The following is a 21,860-nucleotide window of genomic DNA, read 5'->3' on the forward strand; positions in this document are numbered from 1 at the left end:
TCTCTCTCTCTCTCTCTCTCTGTGCCAACATTAATCCAGCAGCCCCACCACTCTTTAAGAAAGACCTCATTACTGGCCTCATTGACTATGCTCCCCGCATCAACGACCACAGCTCCTCACTCGCACACTCCATAGCGCAGAAAGAGAGGGAGAGGGCCTAGCGCAGTGCGTCTGGTGTGTCCGGCGTTATGGTGAAGGAGGTAGGCAGCAGCCAGGAGGTTTATAGTGCTGTAATTGGTAGTTAGTGTGATATTTGTAAGACAAATAGAGCTATATGTGCAGCACTCCTTGCTCCTCTGCTCTCCAATCTTTACAGCCACCAAAGGGCCTCATTATAGCCCACAGTAGCCTCACAGACAGCACACACACACACAAGCAGGAGCAAGCATGTGTAAAGGTAAGGCTGCCAGAGTTGATAGATGATGTATTAAGCAGGTATTCGCTGTGAGAGGACCCCGATGATATGAAGATGAAGGAACTCTTCATTATGACTCATTGCAATGAGTTTACTGGAGGCTTTTTTTTTAAAGATTGAGCCCAAGTCATGTTTCATATTCATTTAACAGTATCAGAGTGTGCTGTGCACCTCTCTAAGTAGCTGTTTCTCTGAATGTAGCAGTGCATATGTGTGTGTGTGTGTGTGTGTGTGTGTGAGGTCTCTGTGACTCTGCAAGAAAGTGCCTTGCTTCGTCAGAAAGAGGCAGAGTTTCAGGGGCCTGAATCCAGCCACTATAGGACAGACAGCACAGAGGACACCACTATTACACACACATATGCACAACATGGAACTGTAAAATTTCGCTGTAATTAAATGGTTAAGATATCAACAACATAATTCAGAGTGGTTTAATGTCAAAAGCACTGTCAAAAGCAGTGGTTTAATGTCAAGTTCTTAATTCTGAGAGAAACCCACAGCTGTGGTGATGGGATCCAGACATTCTAAGAGATTAACACCTCTAAAAGCTACAGCACAAACATGTTAATTAAAGGTTTGTCCTAAAACATTTTATGCTTCTTCTCAACCCCACCTTCACATATGTAACATTAACTCAGTTACTCAACTATAGCCATTGGGAGTTCACGTCTGCCCTGAAGCCAAGTTAAAAAAAAAAAAAAACTAAGCTGCCTAAAAATTTTAAGTTACCCCAGCTTTTTTTTACTATGTAGATTTGCTGGTCATTCTGGTTAGTAAATAAAATGCTTAAATCTGCATTTTAGTCATTGCAAGCTGTGATTTCTGTCACAACAGGAAATGAAGAAAATGGAAATGGAAATGAAGAAAAATTGCTGGAATTACCCTTTTGGTTAATTTATTAATTTACACTTCAAAGTATCTGAACTTTTAAACATGCTGAATGGATATCCTACATTAATTTATTGCATTTATTGTATTATATAATGCATTTATTGTAACAACAATAGATGAGACTTTTACTGAAGATCACAGCCAATTACAGCTTTTCACAGCACTTTAATATGTTGTTTTACATGTTATCACTGTGTTTGCTTCCATGTCAGTTTCAGTGTTAGTTGAAATCACCAAAAGAAGAGGATTCTGTTACTAGCAAAGAGTTAGTGCTTTCTACAGTATATTCAGTGTAGTACCATCCTCCTCAGTCACTCTTTATTAGCCAGGAGTAGCAAGCATTTCTTTTTCTGTCTATTCTATTGTGTGTGTGTGTGTGTGTGTGTGTGTGTGTGTGTGTGTGTGTGTGTGTGTGTGTGTGTGTGTGAGCGCTCGTGTCTGTCTGTGTGCTTGTGTCTGTGTGCGTGTGTTCTAAAAGGGGCCATAGTGAGCTGCTGCGTAGATTACTGCTGAAAATCACAGCTTGTTCTCTAGCTGTCGCGCGTTGAGTGTGAACACACTTCAGCTCCAGGGAGGAGAGAGACAGAGAGAGAGAGGGAGAGAGAGAGGGAGAGAGAGCAAGGAGAAGGAGAGCCGACAAGTCTAAAACCGGCAAAAAATATAAACACAGCCCTGCATTCTCCTGTGCAATTAATGCCAACACAAAGAGATTGTGGCGGGACAATGGGCCCTGCGAAAACAGTAAATAGGGGGAAAGAAGGCGAGCAAATAATGGTTATTTTTGACAGCAACGGTGCACCTCTGGCCCTGGCCCGAGTCTGGGAAAAAAGAGAAGGGGTGGAGGGGTGTCAGATCTTTCCCTCTCAGCTCAAAGAAGAAGAAAAAAATCATTAAAAGTGCTTTTCCACCATCGCACCAACATTCAGCCACTCGCACATACTCCTGGATATGCACAAACTCTTAGTAATTATCCCTGCCTCCCCACTGCTCTTGCTTTCTACAGATTCTACACAAGCAGCCTGTCTCTCTCTCTCTCTCTCTCTCTCTCTCTCTCTCTCACACTGTCTCTCCCTGTCTCTCTCTCTCATTGTCCCTGCCACACAAGAGGGAAAAAACTCTTCTCTTCATTACAGAAGGACCTGATCCAACTTGAAAGATGCAGCCATTATTCTTGACTGTCTCGACTTCTCCCCCCTCCCTGTCACTGCCTTATTGTTTGGCCTCCTGGGGTTGCATTTTAAACCTGGACTGTCGCTCTCTTTCCAGCAGCTCCTGGCTTTCTCTCTCGGATGCATCATAATGTGTGCATGCTGCTAGATGAAACACTAGCAATAATACATGATGCTTTATGCAAAACAGAGGAAAACAGACTGCAGCACATTAAAGACAAAAGCACAGCTATTCATTCATGGTTATCTTCTTCACAGAATTGATGTGAATCTTCAAAATACATTTTTGTGTCATGTTGTTTGCAATGTATACAACTACTTCAGTATGGAAATGACTCAGTTTCAGAACCGGAAGCCTTTAGAAAGCTTAAGGTGGCCCGTGGATACTTCTTGAAGTTGAAAAGTATTGCAGATTAGTTGATTAATCACAGTGTTCCACAGGATTGGCCATTAGTGAAGATGTGCTGTAAATCAAAAGGGAGGAGTTTCAAAGACGAAGAGGGGCAGTGGAGTTATGGAGGCTGCTGTAAGGACGTCTAGCGAATACTGCTTCGATTTTGCAAATAAGCCAATCTCAACACAGCAGTGGTGCATATGCAGATTTTTGCGTATATTTCTGTAATTTCATTATTACCATATTGTAACTTAACCTATATTGTTGCAGAACAAAACCTTGTATCTCCAAAATTTAACTTTACAGGAGAAGCAGAAAGTGTTCTTAACTTCAAATTGAAATTAATGGAAAAAGTTTTTTTGCAAAGTAATTTTGAACCATTTCAATTGGCTCATTAATGGAATATTAGATCTAAATATTAGAATATCTTTGAAATATTTAAATATATGCATCTATATGTAAGTATATTTAAATGCATTCACATAAATAGGCTTAACATGATGTAATATTACCAATTTTTATATATTTTGAGAATTATATGAAAACCCATTGCCTTTGACCTGTCTCATGTTAGCATTACCATTTAAATTTGTCTCATTTTACCTGAACATACCCCATACAACACCACCACCACTACCAACAACAACAACAACGAAAATAGTTTTGCACAAATTTCATTGAAAGCGACCACTTTCTAGCAAGACACTCTTGAGCTGGCAAGCCAGTAGTGGACATTTGGCAAAGTCCAGCACTGTGGTGCACATTCAGAGACTGTTCAGTCCATTTGATGTGCAGACTGTTATGGTCAATTGCCTAAACCATGCTAATATTAGCACAGTTTCAACAAAAGGGCTGTATTACCAATAATACCAAGTTTGCCAGGTTGAGTAAATCTGTCAAAGATATATACTTACTTATGTTTTTGAATAATAATGACATTAGATGTTACTATGGAAAATAGTAGGGTAAGGAAAGAATTTAGTCAAAAAAGAGAAAGAAAACAATAACCAACACATGCTTTTATATTTTTACTTTTGCTACCCCAAGTAAGTGTTGCAGCTCATTTGAAATGAATGGTTCTGCAATTGGTTTTGTGAAAATATAAGAGTGATGGCCCCAGTCATTATGTCTCTGCCAGTTTTGCATGGCAGTAATTAGAGAGAGAGAGAGAGAGAGGGAGAGAGAGGGAGAGAAAGAGAAAAGAGGGTGAGAGAGATAGACGGATCAGACAGAACGAGAGTGCAAGAGAGAGCAAGAGAGAGAGAGAGGGGCTGCCACTCTGGCTCACCCGGGCGAGCGGGACTTTATTAGGAGTCAGAGACAGATCACAACTGCTAAGTGACCCACCAAGGTCAGGATCAAGGGCAGGCTGTGTAATTAGTATGCTCTTCAGTGGAGGAAGGCTACAGTGCCATTGTTCTGCCACAATCAAATTAGCCCCTCCAATGAGGGCTCAGCTTTGTGACCTCAGTGGTTAGATGGCTTTCTTGTGACAGAATAGCAATGACACAAAAGAGTGTGTAGTGTGGCAGCTTAATGGGAGTCTCCTGCTTATATCCAGATTTCAGATTAATACTTCTATTTATTCATATGCTGTCTACAGGGCTGCGATTTTTAATAATCAGTAGTGTTATTCCATAACCGGGACATCTTTTTAAAGAGGGTCGCTTTATGGTTCTTTAGTGAAGCAAATGGTTATATATCTACAAACCCCTTTTTGGACAAGTTGGGAAATTTTGTAAAAGCGCATAAAAACATGATTTGTTCATTCTCTTGAACCTTCATGTAACTGACAAAAGTACAAAGAAAAGATTTTCAATGTTTTCACTGACCAACTTCATTTTTTAATAGAAAAAAATTGCACATTATTAATAGGAGGTTTGGACTGCAGACAGGCCAGTCAAGCAAAGGCATTCTGTGCGTGTGAAGTCACGCTGTTGTAGCACATGCAGAATGAGGCCTGGAATTGGCTTGCAGGGACATTTTGGGAAGATGTCATCTTGTTGTCAGCATATGTCTCTCTTAAAACCCAATGTACACCCCTGCTTCAGTGGTACCTTCACGTGTATGCAAGCCACCTTGCACCCCTATACTATGACAGATGTTGTTTTTTGCATCTTTCGTCAGATTGTCTTTTGGACAGTCTGAGATCAGCTGAGACCTAGAGAACTCTGGTGTTTCTGCACAGAATTGGTTCAAGTTTCAAGTTGCATTTTCAGCATCATGCAGTTTGAAGTTCTTGATGCAGTGGCGGACAGTGACAGCGTTTTTCTGAAGACTCTTGAGACCACATGGCTATATTTAACACAGTAGGTCTACAGAGGGCTTGAAGGTCACGCACATTCGACAGTGGTTTCTGGCCTTGCCCTACAAAGATTTCTCTGGATTCCCTAATTCTTTTCACAATATTATGTATGGTAGATGTGAAAGACGTAATTTCCTGGCAATCTTGTGTACTTTTGAACTGTTGGACAATTCTCTCATGAGGTTTGGCACAGAGACGTGAGCCATAATCCATCTTTGCTTGCAATGACTGAGCCTTTGGTAGATGTTCCTTTTATACCCAGTCCTGATATCCTCATGTGTTATTACATCACCTGCTTATTGTGGAATGTTTCGAAATGTTGTAACTTGAATATTCTATGAACTTTACACTCTTATTTTGCCCCATCTTACTCCCAACTGTTTTTGAGTATGTTACACACAAACTCAAATTTTGTTTATATTTACAAAATAGGTTGGTCAGTTGAAATAAAAGTCATTTCTTTATACCTTTGTCAATTAATTAAAAATTCAAGATAATTAACAAAGCATAGATTGTTGTTTTGACAAGACCGAAGAAAATTAGCATAGAACAAAAGACAAAGAAACTGCTGGTGTTCTGAGAACAATGGACTTTACTTGAACCCTAAGATTACTTGAAATATAAGAAGTGGAAAATACAAACCAACGTCTAATTGAACTTTGGAGGTATGGATAAATATTTGCAGATTGACTAAGTTATTTGATAAACTGAAAGCAAGTCTACTGGAAGAATAGATACTCACATACAGGCAAAGGCAGAACACACTAAATATGAAGATGTTTGATAATATATTTAGTTGCTCTGGCTTCTGTGTAATTTTCTGTTAGACATGCGTTGTGCTTTTTTTTCTTGACACTGAAATATGGATAACTTGTACTTAATGGCTCTTTTGCCTGGAAATGAAATACATGAAGGGTGGTCTCTGACTTTTGCACAGTGTTGTAGTTCTTTAAAGAACCTTTTGAAAATGGTTCTTTATAACATCAAAAGGGGATTTGCTATTGTTACAAGTCATTGGTCGTTTTCAGCAGTGCATAGACCATTTTTTTGCGAAGAGTGTAGCCCCTTCAAATTCTGAAACCAGATCATGGAGAAGCCAGAACTTCACAGCACTCTTTTTTCTGTCTGGTCTCTCTCTCACTCCCTGTGAGATGTTTCAGAGTGAGGGGTTTAGGATGCTCTCTTTCTCTCTTCTCCATATCGCATACCAGCCTGTTTCCCAAACAAAGTAGATAAGTTTGCGGCTGCAGGATCAGGCTAGGGAAAGGGGAGGAAAACGAACCTGAGCAATGAACAACACAGTGCAACCTTCACAGCAGATACGCATCTTCACTCAGTCGCATCCTCTCTCCAGACATGTGCACGCACATACACACACCCTTGTTCGCTGGATTAAAATGCCCTGTTCTCCCCCTCCAGCATCCTGCCCATTAATTCCCTCCCTCGCAGCTACTCGCGTTTGGCTGATTTAACAAGATAAGATTTGAGAGCTGATGTTGCTGGTTGTAAATGCACCATAGGGTCCACAATGGCGACTACACTCCAGCTTCTGAGGGAGGCATATATCAGCTATTCAGGAAGAAAAAAAAAGAAAAGAAAGAAAATTAGATATGCAGCATACCAATTTTACACTCTCAGCCTCAGAAATTGAAATAGAGGAGATTAATGTATCATATCTTATACACTGTCCAACTGAATCAACTCTAATATATGGTGCAGATTTGTGGAACAAGACTTTATCTAAGAAGTGCTCCTGAGGCCAGCCTGACCCCAAGATATGATTTGGATCAGGGTGGTGCAGTTCAGTGGAGTCCTAGCTGAAAGCTCTTGAGGAAAAAATAAGCTCAGAATGTGCAATTATGTTCTAGTTCATTGAAGAAAGTATAATGTCGTTGACCATAGATACATGTGACTTCACTTGGTGTGAAATCAAATTAAGAAAAGTAGAGATTTATATAAGTTTTGTGAGACTTTTTATCTGCAGGAATATGTCCCCCAAATTCAGGTTTTTATAGTGTGTGCATGTGTGTTCTGTGTGCATTGATTCGTGTAGTTTACTGTGATTGATCTTATTTGTCTTATTTGTTCAAATTTGATCTCAGAGATTTTTTTGCATCCAAAAAGCAGTGCATTGTGTTATAGCTATAGAAGTGAATACCAGAAATACATTTAATTACAGTGTAGTTAGAACTTTAGCTAATTCAGCAAAATAATTTTCATCTTAGTTTTACTAGGGTGCATTTCTGGAACTTCAGTGATGAACAGATTCATGGCATTGCAATAGCTGGAAGAAACTTTGAAGTTAACTCAAGAGAGCTGTCGATGAAACTTGCCCTTTAAAAACTGTATTAGAACAAGAAAACTACAGTGATGATCATAGAAACATACAGCACATGAGCAGCAGAGGAACTACGGATGTTTCAATGGATCAAGCTAGGAAAATGAATGGAAGCATTTGTGTAAAAAAAAAATGTGTTGATGTAAATCATTATCACTTTAATGTATTAAATGCCATATATAATTAAGAACTATGCAAGTGAATATAAATATATTGAAAAGCAACAAGTTTTGTTTCTTTCAAAATAGTTGTTTTTTGAGCTAGAGGAAAGTTTGTTCCAACATCTCCCCAACACCCTCAACCTTACCATGGTTAAATTGCATCACCACCATGCTTGGTTTACCATGAAGAGCTATTGCTTATCCAAACCAGACATAGGACTTCTTCTTTTTCTTCTTTCGGCTGCTCTCTTTAGGGGTCGCCACAGCGGATCATCTGCCTCCATCTTGCCCTACACTGCCTCCTCTACCTTCACATCAAAACCACACATAGGACAATAGGACAATAACTACAAATAATACAGCGCTTACTCTGGAGAGGTTTGCAGATGGTTAAACAAACACATTGACTTGATATCGCTGCCTATTACATTAATTATTTATATTTATTATACTATATATATATATATATATATATATATATATATATATCAGTGAATCAGTCAATTCACTGATCAGTGAATCAGTGAATTGACACTGCCAAAATAGCTTACTTTTGTTGGATGTCATTTTATCAGAACATCCATTTGAGGCTGTATTTACATGTTGCAGTCGTCTATGATATCATTATTGCTAAACTCAGTATCTCATTAGTGATTAACAAATGCAGCATCCAATATAAATTGCATAAGGACCAAATTAAGCATAGAGATTAGTCACTGTAGTATCCATTTCTCTATCGTGTAGTACTTTAAAGTAGCAATTTGTGTTATTTAGTGCTGTTCTTTTTCCCCAGGAACAGTGGAATCTGCCTGCATATTTCTTTGACTTGATGTTGAGGAGACAGAAGTTGAGGACAATGAGGACCTACCTGCCCACTTTATCCACTCCTCTTCATGGGTGACTGGCCAAAATAAGCCTTGGATGCTGACAGGCAAAGAGTAGAGCAAAGGAAGGCAAGGTAAAATTTCTCAGCCTCTGTAAAGGAGGAGTGTAATCTGTCTTCATGTTTATATGTTTTCTTATGGATTTCTGATTTGACCTGCAGAAAGGGTGTCAGACTACATTGCTGGAGGCGCCTGGCACTTCACAACTTTAACTACCTTTTTCACTACCTTTAACTGAGCTTCTTGTTCTCATCAGCTAATTATCAAGTCTTTTATCAGTCAAATTAAGTGTGTTAGACACCACGAACATGTTGCCCTACAGGACAGGGCTTGACGCTAGTCTGGATAAAGCGTGGTTGTGAAGAGCAGACTTTGCACGTAGTTAGCATTTAGGATCAGATTCAGCTCTTTTAGGAACATTATTCAGCCAGTTTTTTCTCAAAAATGTTCTGTGTTCAAACCATTTAAATGCTACCTTTCTTCACTTCCTTATTCATACTGCAGTTATCACAGACACTGGAACTGCCAAAGTTACACACGCACAGGCATTCTGTATATCTGCGACTTTATGAATAGTGATCGGCCAGACGCTGTTTCTGATTAACTCAACCCACTTTGAAATCAGACAGTAGACGCGCATATCTGGGGGCATTGTACAAAATAAGTGGGTTAAAAGGCTACAGAAAGGATCAAGTTTCTGGCTTAATGAAAATCAATGCAATGAGCCTGGTTGGAAAATGAGTCATAATGTCAGCTTCAGAGTGATGTGCCATTATATCATTATGGCTAATTTCATCTTTTATACTTGTGTTTCCATTGTTAGTCTTTCATTTCAGAAGATGGGCATTTGAATGATTCATAACTGTCTGTTATCATTAATTCAGCATGGTTGAGGCAGAGGCGAGAGGAAGGCCTTGTTTTTAGCCAAGGCCTTTTTCCTCTACAAGCTTTTACGCTGTCGTTTGCTTGCAGTGCCTTCACATCAGTTGCTGGATCTTTCTCTTTGATATTGTAGATAATGTTACACCATCCACATCCTTATGATAGGTCAATCATAGCTGTCTTTTTTAGTTTAATAATCATAACTGTTGTTTTGCACTGGATGAACATGTTTGCTGTTGGACACATCATTTTCTCTTGGGAACAGAAAGAGTGTCTTTACCAAATGGGTAGCACACAGATCCACGGTGTGTGCCAATCCTCTGACCCTTAGAGAAATGATACACATTGCCCTTCCCTGCTTTCCCTTTAAGGCCTCTTCTGTATCACACAAACATGCGAAACGCTGTATTTTCATTTGCTGTTGCCAGGGCAATACAGTATGATGTCTTAACACTTGAAAATGAACACCCCCCCTACCCTAATCTGTCACTTTAATGCATTATAGATTTTATTTCAGCCGCTGTAGTATCACTTTCTCAATAATAATAATCAACTGCCTCTGTTGTTCTTTCCTGGAGAAATTAAACCCTGATGCTGAGTGCACAACTAATAAAAGATGTAGCTGGAGGAAATAAAAAAAGAAAAAAAACAGCAAATATGATGAATCATAAGCACTGGAGATTTGCATTCTGATGCGAGGGACAATTACATGGAGAATTAGAATTTATCAGGCTCTCCAAGCTTTCCACAGAGCAATAATAGCAATGTTGCAGGCCTTCATGGCTTCTGGTTAGTCAGTTTGATGGTCTCCTGTAGTTATGGCACACATACAGACACACACATACACTGATATAAGTCCTCTTAGATTATTAGCTGCACTGGGCTGCAAACTCTCCATATCAGTTGTGTACAAATACAAATAGTGTACAAAACCGATTATTCCTTAAAGGGATTGTATCATGCAACAATACATATTTTTAAATAAAAGTTTAATTTAATATGTAAGCATTGTCAACATTTCAAAAGATATGATAAAATCCCCAGTTCAATCCCTACAGATCATGGAAATTCTTTGAATTTTTTTAATTTTTTTTTTTTTTTAATGTCAAACATTTACATGTATCCACACACAGCAGTTTAGCTCAGCACATTCCCATTGAAGTTATGAGACATGGTACAATGTCCAAACTTTTTTGGATACATGCTTATCTAACATTTCTTGAAATCAAACGTTCGTGCCCCCTTTGCTGCAGTAACAACCTCTGCACTTAAGGGAAGGCTTTACACTAGAAGATTTTATTGCATTCAGCGACAAGAGCTTTAGTGCAGTCAGGTCCAGATGTTTGATTATTAGTTCTGACTCACAAACACCACTCCAACTTATCCCAAATATATTGGATGGTGCTCCGTCACTCCCTCCAGAGAACACAGTTCCTCTTCACAGCCCAATGCTGGGGGGGCTTTATACCCCTCTAGTCGACGCTTGGCACTGGGCATGATGACCTTAGACTTTTGTGGGACTGCTTCTGAGTGTCCCATTCTACTGCCAAAACTTTTCTAAGGAGATTATACAAGCTGCGTGGACTTGAACTCCTGTGTTTGAAATAAAACTTAAAGTAGCTGAAATATTCTCTTCTATTCTCTTCTTTTCTCTTCTTTTCTCTTCTCTTCTCTTCTCTTCTTTAAGCTGGTGGACAAATGGGTCCCAGTGCTGTTCACATTTGACCACTGTTCAGACAGTGTCATGTATGTGCGCTGTGCTCTCTCTGGCTGACAGTTCCAGTGGGCTGGGGTTCAGCAGAAGTGCCTCTGGAGAGCAGGGCAGCTGCTCTCAGCTTGGCTCTGCGCAGAGGAATGAAGTGTGTGGAGAGTGGGCTTCTCCGCTGGGACAGTTGGCTGGTGGCTCTGTGTGGCGCTCAGGCCATGCGAGAAGCAGCCAGCTCAGCCCTCTCTGACCCCCTCAAACTGAAGCCCACTGCAGCAGCTAAATGCTCTACTGAGGTTCATATGTGCTGTCCAGTCATATCTCTATTTCTCTCTCTCTCTCTCTCTCTCCCTCTCTTTTCTCACTTGCTCCATTGTGCCTGGCTTCAGTCAAAGGCCTAAAATTGTGGGGGGAATGTTAAACATTCAAGTTGTTCTGCAGGCATTTAAAACTAGTACTCATGTATTTCTCATGCATGTAAGTTTATCAAAATTTGTGATTCAGAAGGAAATTGTGTGTGGAAGAACTTTACATTATCAGAAAATAAGAAAAACACTTGTTGAAAAAATTGGAAAAAGAGTCTATAGTCTATAGTCTAGTGTACTATAGAGGCATAATAAGTTTGAACAATTGTCTTAAACATTTCAACAAACCAGACAAGCACACAGACTATTGACAAATATTTAATTAAGAGACAAAATAGAAATAGAATAAAGGATAAGAAAGAACAAAGAGACATTATCTTTAAATGTGCAAATATGAACATCAAGCAGGTCTGAGTAGACATATTGTAAATGTAGCTATTATATAGAGAATATTACACTGTATTATACTGTACTTTGATAAGAGAGGTTTTTATATTTTATATCAAAATATTTTTTTAATATTATTGTTAATGAGCACTACATCTCTGGGGTAAAAGTAGTCGATATGTGTGGTTGTGCTGGCTTTGATGCCCTTGAAACCACTAGCTGAGGGGAGTGGCTAGAAGAGGTATAATAATACCATGATTTTGCCAGCACACTTTACTCTGCTGTTGTAGATGTCCTAAAACATTGGGAGACTACATCCAGTGATCCTCTCCAGTGTTCTGATTATGCACTGGAGTTTGGTTTGTTTTTGGAACCAAACCAGATGGTTATGGATGATGTAAGGATGGACACGATGATTGCTGTGTAGAGCTGGATCATCACTATATATAGTGATATATAGTGATACTAATCCAAGTACCACAGTGCATCCAATCTACACTGCCTTCAACTCAGCTCTATCACGTAACTGCTTTATTAGTTCTTTTCTCTCCTTTTCTTTACTAATTAAACTGTTCTGTAGTGGGTTCAAAACTCGACACAAACAGCAGATCTGGTTATTTCAAGAAAATCACAATCACAAGTTCGTACTGCTGTATCAGAGAAGATAACCCACAGTTAGTACAGCACAGGAGTTGCTATGCAACTAGCACACAAACGAGATCAGTACATTTAATTAGATCATTCTTTTAAATGCAGTTTAGAGTGCTACAGAAAGTGGAACTGTGTGGTTTGACAGGAGTTTGCTCTTTGCATGTTTTGTTCATGGACAGAAGACGCACATCTAGCATAGTCAGTGTGAACCAAAAACAATGAAAGTTAGAAGAGGTGGCCCAGAAAAAAAGACAATTATCACAGGCAAAACAACATATTACAGATGGAACTTGTTCAGCAGTCATCAGCCATGTTCTTCATGAATCTGTACAGAGTTCAGTCAAATCTGAACTGCTTTGATATTCAGGATGAGCAGAGTTAAACAGATAATTGACCTCCCTCACCTCATTTTTGCTCTTGTATATTCTAGTATGTCACTGCAAGGTATGCATGAAGGTGAGAATAGAATATTTGAACATTTTGTAAAAGCCAAACACATTCTCTTTCGAGCGTGGTTCATCTTTATTACTCTATAGATCAGGAAAAATTCACTGCAGACTTGCTCCCACATTGTCTCAACAGGCTGGATATTGTAAAGCAGGTGATGATATTCAAGTCAGTTGTTTTTAACAGTTGTGTTTGTTGTAAAACATGTAAAATTGAAGCAGATTGTTTGTGGAATAACTGAAAACACTTCAGATATTATCCATCCATTTTCCAAGCCGCTTCTCCGTCAGGGTCGCGGGGGGGGGGTGCTGGAGCCTATCCCAGCAGTCTTCGGGCAGAAGGCATGATACACCCTGGACAGGTCGCCAGTCCATCGCAGGGCAGACAGACAGACACAGACAGTCACTCACACCCAGGGGCAGTTTAGCATCTCCAGTTGGCCTGACTGCATGTGGGACTGTGGGAGGAAACCGGAGAACCCGGAGGAAACCCACGCAGACACGGGGAGAACATGCAAACTCCACACAGAGAGGACCCTGGTCGCCCGGCCGGGGAATCGAACCCAGGCCCTCCTTGCTGTGAGGCGACAGTGCTACCCACCACGCCACCGTGCCGCCCACTTCAGATATTATTGTGATATTATTTGGGAATAAGTATGTTTTTAAAATATCAGCAAGCATTCAAAGTCTGTAAAAAGCTGTTGGAGTCAGCAGTACATTTTAGATATATGAGGTTTTGTTACAATGATCTACATTAGTACCTATACTAATTTTTTTTTTCCATGATCTGTGCCTGTCCTGCTGAGCTCTGGTCCGAACATGGTGTGTGTGTGTGAGGGTGTGTGTGCTTCAGGCCTGCATTATCTGAGAGTAGATTTGCTCGTATTTGCTGATGACTTCTTTATAACAATGGTCCATCAGACTCGCATCATCAAAGGTCTAGGATTTAGGTTGAATGGCTGCATCTTGGGAGCACATTAGTGTGTATGTGCATGATCCGGCTGTGTGCCTTTGATGTGGCTTTGTTCTCTGACCCATTTGAGTCTTGGTGGGCACGTGGTGTGCCTGCGAAATGGGGCTGACCAAACAGCAACTGATCTGGGTGTCTCCATGGCCCTCTGAGCTCAGAGTAGGCTCACCACAAGAACACTGTGCTGCATTGCTCACCATGGTAAAGCTGCACGTGAAAGGATTTTAGAATGGTGTAGACCTATAGCTTTCTCAAGAACTGTGTGTTTCACTGTGGACACACCCCAATGTAAATTGGCTATGAATTCTAAAGTAGAACAGTCATTTTGAATAGTCCTTACTAAGATCTTTTCATTACTTTAAAGCGATATTCATTTTACCTACATTAGCTCTCCGTAATTAACACCGAATGGCTTTGGATGTGCAGATACACTGTCTGTCTGCATCAAATCTCTTCTCAGCACAGTGGTGTTCTCTCAGCATCAGTGCCTTGTTAACCTCCATTCAGGCACATTTCTATCCTATTAAAAGTGCAGTAAAGTAACAAATTTGAACTTTTTTCCCCCTGGAAGACTAGCAATGTTCAAAAAAGGGATGAAAAACAAGGAAGATAGTTACGTATCTGTGGCTTTAACTTAGAGCTTGGTTTCAGCACAGACTTTGGAGGGTAAATTGGCCTATTTCAGGCATGGATCTGACATGTTTGGAGTCAGATAATGTGCTTCGAGGAGTGAGGGCCCAGAGTGATTAAAGCTAGCCCAGACATAATTATGTCAAACTCCGCAGTTGTCCTAAGCCCTCTCTAGTTGAAAGAGATTCCTCAGAAATAAAACGAGAGATGAAGAAGGGGGAAAAGAGGCGCGAGAAAGAAAGAAAGTGGGTTTTGAAGTGGTTTGCCACATTACTGAAGTGCCCTCTGCTGACCTGCCCAATTTGGGTAAACGCCACGTCTGCTTTGAGACATAACGTAGCCGTTCCTTCTGAAACAAGGTGATGCAAAGCACAGGGCCAAATGGGTGTAGCATTTCTCTCAACAAATGAAATGCCAGCTTTGTGCATAAACGTGCCAGTGGCAGTAAAGGCTTTTTATTTTATTTCCAAATCTTTTGGTAATTTTAATATTATCTGAAATTAGAGTGGAAAAAGACTGTTTTTCATATGAAAGTTCACCAGGGGCCAGATTGGACAAGTGCATATTTAAAAACTGCATTGCCATCAGTACTGATGCAGAAAGAAACTAGATTTAATATCTTAACTGTATTCACTGGTTTTTAGGAGCGATATGTATGAAGTTAACTGAAATACAGCTGTTGTTTCTTTTTAAAATTCTTATATCTTGCAGCTAGTTGCGCCAGTTAAACATAACTTTGATCATAAAGTGGGATGTAAATGTATTCTAAACCATATGATGAGAGTGTAGAATTTTGGAATTTTGGATACTTAAAAAAAATTCATGCACTTAAGGCACCTTATAACTAGTAGTACATAAAGTGATCATAGATCAAAAAATGTAGCATGGATATTTCATGTAGCCACAAGTATAACATGCTTCCATAGCCACATTTGTGAATTTTCACAGTGAAAGATATTTTTGTAGATCCCATGTTTCAACTGCAGTTCATCCAACATAAGCACTATTAACATTATAAACACTACAAAGTTCAGTAACTGATCCCAAGATTTAATGAACTTACAGCAAAGAAAAGATATCAGGTGTGTAAACCAAGCACACAGTTAGGTTTAAAAGACCTACATTCTGGGGACATTGAAAGAGACTGAACAGTTATCTGGAGCTAATATAGCCATAATATCAAGTAATCATATGTAACATTTGAAGGTTACCTACAAGTGGTTACATTTTGCTGTTGACGTTTTGGCGTATTGAAATATATATGTTCTCTGGCCCTCGGATTTGTTGAGATTTTTTTAAATGGCCCTTTTCGTGGTTCTAGATACACCCAGTTTTTGTACAGTAAAATGAGCTGTCACTATTTTTTTATTACTTATAATATAATATTATATAGTTGTGTGTATGTCACAGGATACAGTTGTATATTATTTTATTCCCTTTTTTCATAGCTGTCTATAGCATCATTTTGAGGCATATAAACAACTTAAATAATGAGAGCCCATATCCCCATATGCATTATTATTATTTTTGTACGATTGAGCCTTCCGCCCCATGACTGCTGGGACACATTCTAGCACCCCTTGTGACCCATGATGATAAGCGGCTTAGAAAGTGTGTGTGTGTGTGTGTGTGTGTGTACAGTTGAATCAAAAACTTCTCATAGATGTCTTTATAAATTAAACATACAACCCCAATTCCAATGAAGTCCGGGGAATGGGAGTGTGTTAGTGCCCATGGCATGGGTAACTTGCACATCTGTGAAGGCCCCATTAATGCTGAAAGGTACATACAGATTTTGGAGCAACATATGCTGCCATCCAAGCAACGTCTTTTTCAGGGACGTCCTGCTTATTTCAGCAAGACAAAGCCACGCCACATTCTGCTTACAACAGCGTGGCTTCGTAGTAAAAGAGTGCAGGTACTAGACTGGCCTGCCTGCAGTCCAGACCTGTCTCCCATTGTAAATGTGTGGCGCACTATGAAGCGCAAAATACGACAATGGAGACCTCAGACTGTTGAGCAGCTGAAGTTGTACATCAAGCAAGAATGGGAAAGAATTCCACCTACAAAGCTTCAACAATTAGTGCCCTCAGTTCCCAAACGCTTATTGAGTGTTGTTAAAAGGAAAGGTGATGTAACACAGTGGTAAACATGCCCCTGTCCCAACTTCTTTGGAACGTGTTCCAGGCGTCAAATTCAAAATGAGTGAATATTTGCAAAAAATAAAGTTTATCCATTTGACCATTAAATATCTTGTCTTTGTAGTGTATTCAATTAAGCATAGGTTGAAAAGGATTTGCCAGTCATTGTATTCTGTTTTTATTTATGTTTTACACAATGTCCCAACTTCATTGGAATTGGGGTTGTATTTCAAGTTTATAGTGCTGATATTTCTTCTTTGTGCTAAAAGTAAATATGCGTTGGACATTTTCACTAATAATTGTTTTAATGAGTGTTTTCATGTATTTAGATTGGAATGCATGTCTGGTTCAGACAATATAGCACTGTAATGGATTCATTGTTTGCATTGATTTAGCAGACTTTTACTGACTATTACAGCTTGCCCCTCAGTCTTTAAAAGCAAATAGTACAACATATCTATGGGGTATGTGGTAACATTTGCACTCCTGCCACTTTTAGCTGAATTGTTCATAAGCAGTAGGTGCTGTAAACAAAGTCTGTTGTCATTTGTAGTAGAGATGTGTAGGTTGCTTGTATAAAAAAATTAACCTTGCTGAAATACTTTAAAATTATCACACAAAAACTGAAATGTGTTGTGGTTGTGCCCTGCCCTTATTATTATTATTATTATTATTATTTCTACTAGAGGTCGCAGTTACAAAACAGAAGAAAATAAGTTTTGACTGGATTAATTTTTTTCCCTGCATCACCACACAGAAATCCCTTTTTGGCTACCCTGCCTACCAGGGTTAAGTAAATACAAAAATGAATATTCCCACCCTGCACTTGTTTTCCTCCAATGAAAAATCATGGCATGGCATGAGGGTCACACTCATTTAATCATTCGTCTCTGTGCATCCTACAGCACAGCCATTACAGCCAGAGTAAACACATTAACTACTGTACTGTTGTGTGTTAGTAATCACCCTTACCATGTCTTATTTTATTACCTCATTTGGCATGTCAAGATCTCTGGGAACAGAGAACATAATCAAGCATTACCTGGATTTATGTCAGTGAGGTGTAAGGGTAGAGGAGCTATCATTTAACAAGAGGCCCCATGATTTCTAATTAACAAGCAATCAGGTTAAAATAAATATTCCCGTCCGGTGTAATAGCTAATAGAAAAACGCAGAGAGGAAGGAAAGGGACGTGTGATGGTTTGTCCCTGAGTAAATGAATAGAGAGCTTATCACTCTCAGGACTCTCTAAAGCAGCTAAATGAATAATTATCTGTGAGTTAGAGAGTCAGAGTGAGAACCTCTCTAACAAGCTCTGTTTGAGGCTGCAGACATTGGCAGACTGAGAAAAGATGGAAGGATGATGACGGGAGAGAGAAATGGCAGTGAAAAGAATGCTTACTGTGGATGTAATAATAAGGATTGGATTCTCATCTGTTTTAAGTACTAGTCCAGGTGAGTTTCCATGTTCGGCTTTATCATTTGGCCAGTTACTTTGCATATCATTTTGTTTTTATATAGATTGAATATTTATTTGTATGTAAGCATAGTATTTTGTGTCCACAGGTACCACTATGAAAGCAGAAGGAATTTAATATTTGCATTTAAACGTTTATTTATGTTCCTATTCCCTCATGTCCACAGCACAATAATAAAATTAGCAGACAAAAGGTATGATTGAGGGGCTGCAAGTCATCTGACCTGCTGTATGTGGATCTGGAGGCCAACAGCAAGTGTGTGGAGTTTGGTAAGTGAACTGACGTGCAGCATTTGGACATAGAGGCTAAGGGTAAGTGTGTGGGGTTTAGTTAATCCACTGATGTGCAATGTTTGGACATAGAGGCCAACAGAAAGTGTGTGGGGTTTGGTAAGTCCACTGTTTGGACAAAGAGGCTAATAGAAAGCATGTGGGGTTTGGTTAGTCCATTGTTATGTAGTGTTTGGACACAGAGGCTAACAGCAAGCGTGTAGGGTTTGGTTAGTCCGCTGGCCTGCAGTGTGTGGATGTACAGCATGGGTCTCAAACTCAAATTACCTGGGAGCCACTAGCCAGTTAGTCTTCACTAAAGCAAACTGGTTTTAACAAATGTAAGTATAAGTTATAAGTGCATCTTAATAAACATTTATTAGCAATTGCTTGGTCACCACATTTAACTATACAATAACATGTGACTCTTATTGTGATAGCATTGGAGTTCCTGCTGAACACAAGTAAAGTTATTGTGACATATACATGCTGTAGTCTCATGCATGAATTCAAGAAGGCAGATTGAGCTAACTATCAGTCAAATGAGAATAATAGCTAAGTTAGTCATAGCTAAAAAACCCTGCATACTCAATGTGCAGCACTCACGGTGCATCAGTTTTTCATTGAAATAGTTACTCTTACACACATTTTGCTTTGAACTTTCTGAGGATCAGCCTAAACATTTTATAGCTTATGGTGGGTAACCACCTACAGCGCCTGGATATAAAGCAAATCTAGTCATCAAATGTAAATATTTAGCCATAGAAAAAAAATATTACAGGTGGATGTTATGAAGCTGTCTTATGGGCTGTATGTGGCCCATGAGTGGGTAGTATTGCTGAGTCCACTGACCTGCATGGGTCTGTAAGCCAATAGCAGTCGTAAAGGGGTTGGTAAGTCCATGTGGAACTGTAGTATGTGGAAACTCTGATGTAGACCATCAGTAAGCTCAGATGTGACAGCTGTTTTAGAGAGGCTTTGGCCGGGCAGACAGGGCCGAGCTCAGAGGAGTGTCTGATTGCAGTGGTTCCAGGCTGATGTGGCCATGCAGCAGATGACATGGTCTGAGCTCGCTGGCTGTGCGTTCTCTGGGAAGCTGTGGATTCTCAGCCCAATCTGACGAGCCATCTGGAAGTGGTTTGGTGCCATCTTCTATAAATCCATGCCCCCTTTATGATCATGCCTTCAGGCTCTTCATCACTCATGGACAGTATGGCTGTAATATGGCTATGATATGGATTTCGCATGCTAGAGCGTTTAGTTCTGACCACACACCCTTATGGTCATATGGCAGACTCTCGCTGAGGGAAGAGTTTACCAGTACAGTCCAATTCAGTCTACATCATTCCTGTTTTGTTGACATTCGTGTCCTGGCCTAGATCTTCTTTAAAGATTTGTTATTCTGTCCTCTGGAAGTTCTTACTGCACGTCTTTGAATCAGTGAGGAACGTTTTGATGTGGAGCAATTTAGAAAGCAGTTAAAAGAGCAGAGCATCTCTTCAGCGTGCACTTTGAGAAGAGGCTCTGAAAAAAAAAACTGCATATATATTTCATTGCATGAGCTCGTCACCAAGGAGAGGCTGGCATGCGTGTTTACCTTTATGAAGATTAGGGCAAGACATCAATGCCTCTGCTCTTCTTCACAGTCGTTTGTTTTCTCCATTGACAAGGAGGTCTTTGAAGAAATGGGTTGATGGTGTCTTCCTGTCATTTAGGTGTAGCTCTCAGTTCTTTATTATCAGTCTAATAAATAGATAAATAAATGTGTGCCTTTTAACTTTTTTTCTTTAAACTTTGAGTGGTGACTTCTTTTCTTTCTGATTTTGTTGTAGCTCTTTTAGTCCATAATAGAGGTCTAAAAATAGGGAGAGAAGTATAATCAGTTTAGTCAAAAAACAAGTCTAATGCATCTTTTATTTCTTTTTTTTGATTCTTCAGACAATTTCAAATTGCTCTGTTGTTTTGATATCACTTTACATTTGTCTAGGTCCGGGGTTGGAATATTAGTTTCAGTTACCCAGGAAATGTAGAGACATAATTATGGGGAAATCAACTTAAGCTTTTGTTTGAGTCTTTTTATACGTTCTTAATAAGCGGGTCCGTATTTAAGCAAATCAAATGTGCAGAAGCAATAGGGTTTTTAATCTGGGCTCCATTTCAGCTTCAGTCAAAATATTTAATTGAATAATGGATGATACAGTAATATGTGGTATCTACTGACTGCATGTTATTGTGTCTATATTTTTTGTGTAATGTAAGCAGAATATAAGCAGTTGTTAAGCTTAAGGACAATTAAATAAAAGCTCCCAAAGCAATAAAAACCAAACTTGACACGCAGCCACAAAGAGATCAGTGTTAAATCTTTATAGGCTCGTATGGAGGGTTATGCTGATTTCCATAATGAATAATCTCTTGGCTCCCGAAGGCTCTGTCGCTGTGGTTCCACACTGCTGTACGTCCGTTGTCGGCCTGTGGTCGCTCTCGGGCCCAGTGCGGCCTCTCCCCCCTAATGATGTAGCCCTGCTCTTCCTGGGCCTCTTTAGCCCAGGTTTCGTCTCCGCTCTGGATTATTGAGATCACTAACACTACATGCAGCCAATTACACACATGGAAATTGAATAGATGAAGGACTGGCCATAGCAGGAATTGGCGTCCTAGCGAGAAAGGCTGAGATCTGTTCTTGTTTCAGTGTGCGTTTTTCTTTCTTTCGGTTCTTTTTTCTTTCTTTTTTTTGGTGACATTTTCCTCACATTTCTCTCATTCCTTTCCTCTGTGTTTTGCTTTCTTCCTCAATCTGGCTTTTTTTTAACCTTTCTCACTCTCCTCCTTTTTGTCCTCATCCCTCTCTTCCTCTCACTCTCTGATAGGGAGATTAGGCTGTCTCAGGATGACTGTGTGTTGATGTGAGACCTGGGCTTTTATCCCCTCTCCCCCTCCTCAGCCCCTTCCTGTGCTCTCGTCTGGGGCCACTCATTTATTTACATTAGAGCCTGGAAGAAAGGCATCAGAGGAAGTTTTAAAACCAGGAGCACCACAATGGCTCCTTTAAGCCGCCACCCGAAAGCCGTTTGCAGTTGGGGCTAAGAGGATTTGTGTCGCGTCCATGTATCAGCCTCTTCAGAAATAACAGGGCCACTTTTCACCGAGCTTTGGACAAAAGTCAAGTGCCTCTGAGAAAGAAAAAGTCTCAAAGAGAGAGTGAACAAGAGAGAGGAAAAGAGAAGTGGAGGAGGGGCAGGAGTTTGTTTTATGTCAGCATTATCTTAGTAAAAAATGAAAGAAAGTCCATACATGAAAGATGTTGTTCAGCCCATGTTTGTGATTGAACAAGAATGTGTTATTGAACCAGAGTTATCGTCATAGCATCAAAGTAAAATAA

At 39.8% G+C, this 21,860-nt stretch overlaps 1 long non-coding RNA gene across 6 annotated transcripts in view; it reads left to right on the forward strand.

The window, feature by feature from the left end:
* Positions 1–21,860, forward strand: part of LOC108442490 — a 303,460-nt gene that overhangs the window by 123,394 nt on the left and 158,206 nt on the right. For all 6 annotated transcript variants that reach the window (XR_005130296.1, XR_005130299.1, XR_005130298.1 and 3 more), the window contains exon 4: positions 8,467–8,631. This is a non-coding gene — a long non-coding RNA (uncharacterized LOC108442490). The remainder of the gene's footprint in view (positions 1–8,466; positions 8,632–21,860) is intronic.

This window comes from Pygocentrus nattereri, chromosome 5, assembly GCF_015220715.1.
Source record: "Pygocentrus nattereri isolate fPygNat1 chromosome 5, fPygNat1.pri, whole genome shotgun sequence".
NCBI lineage: Eukaryota > Metazoa > Chordata > Actinopteri > Characiformes > Serrasalmidae > Pygocentrus > Pygocentrus nattereri.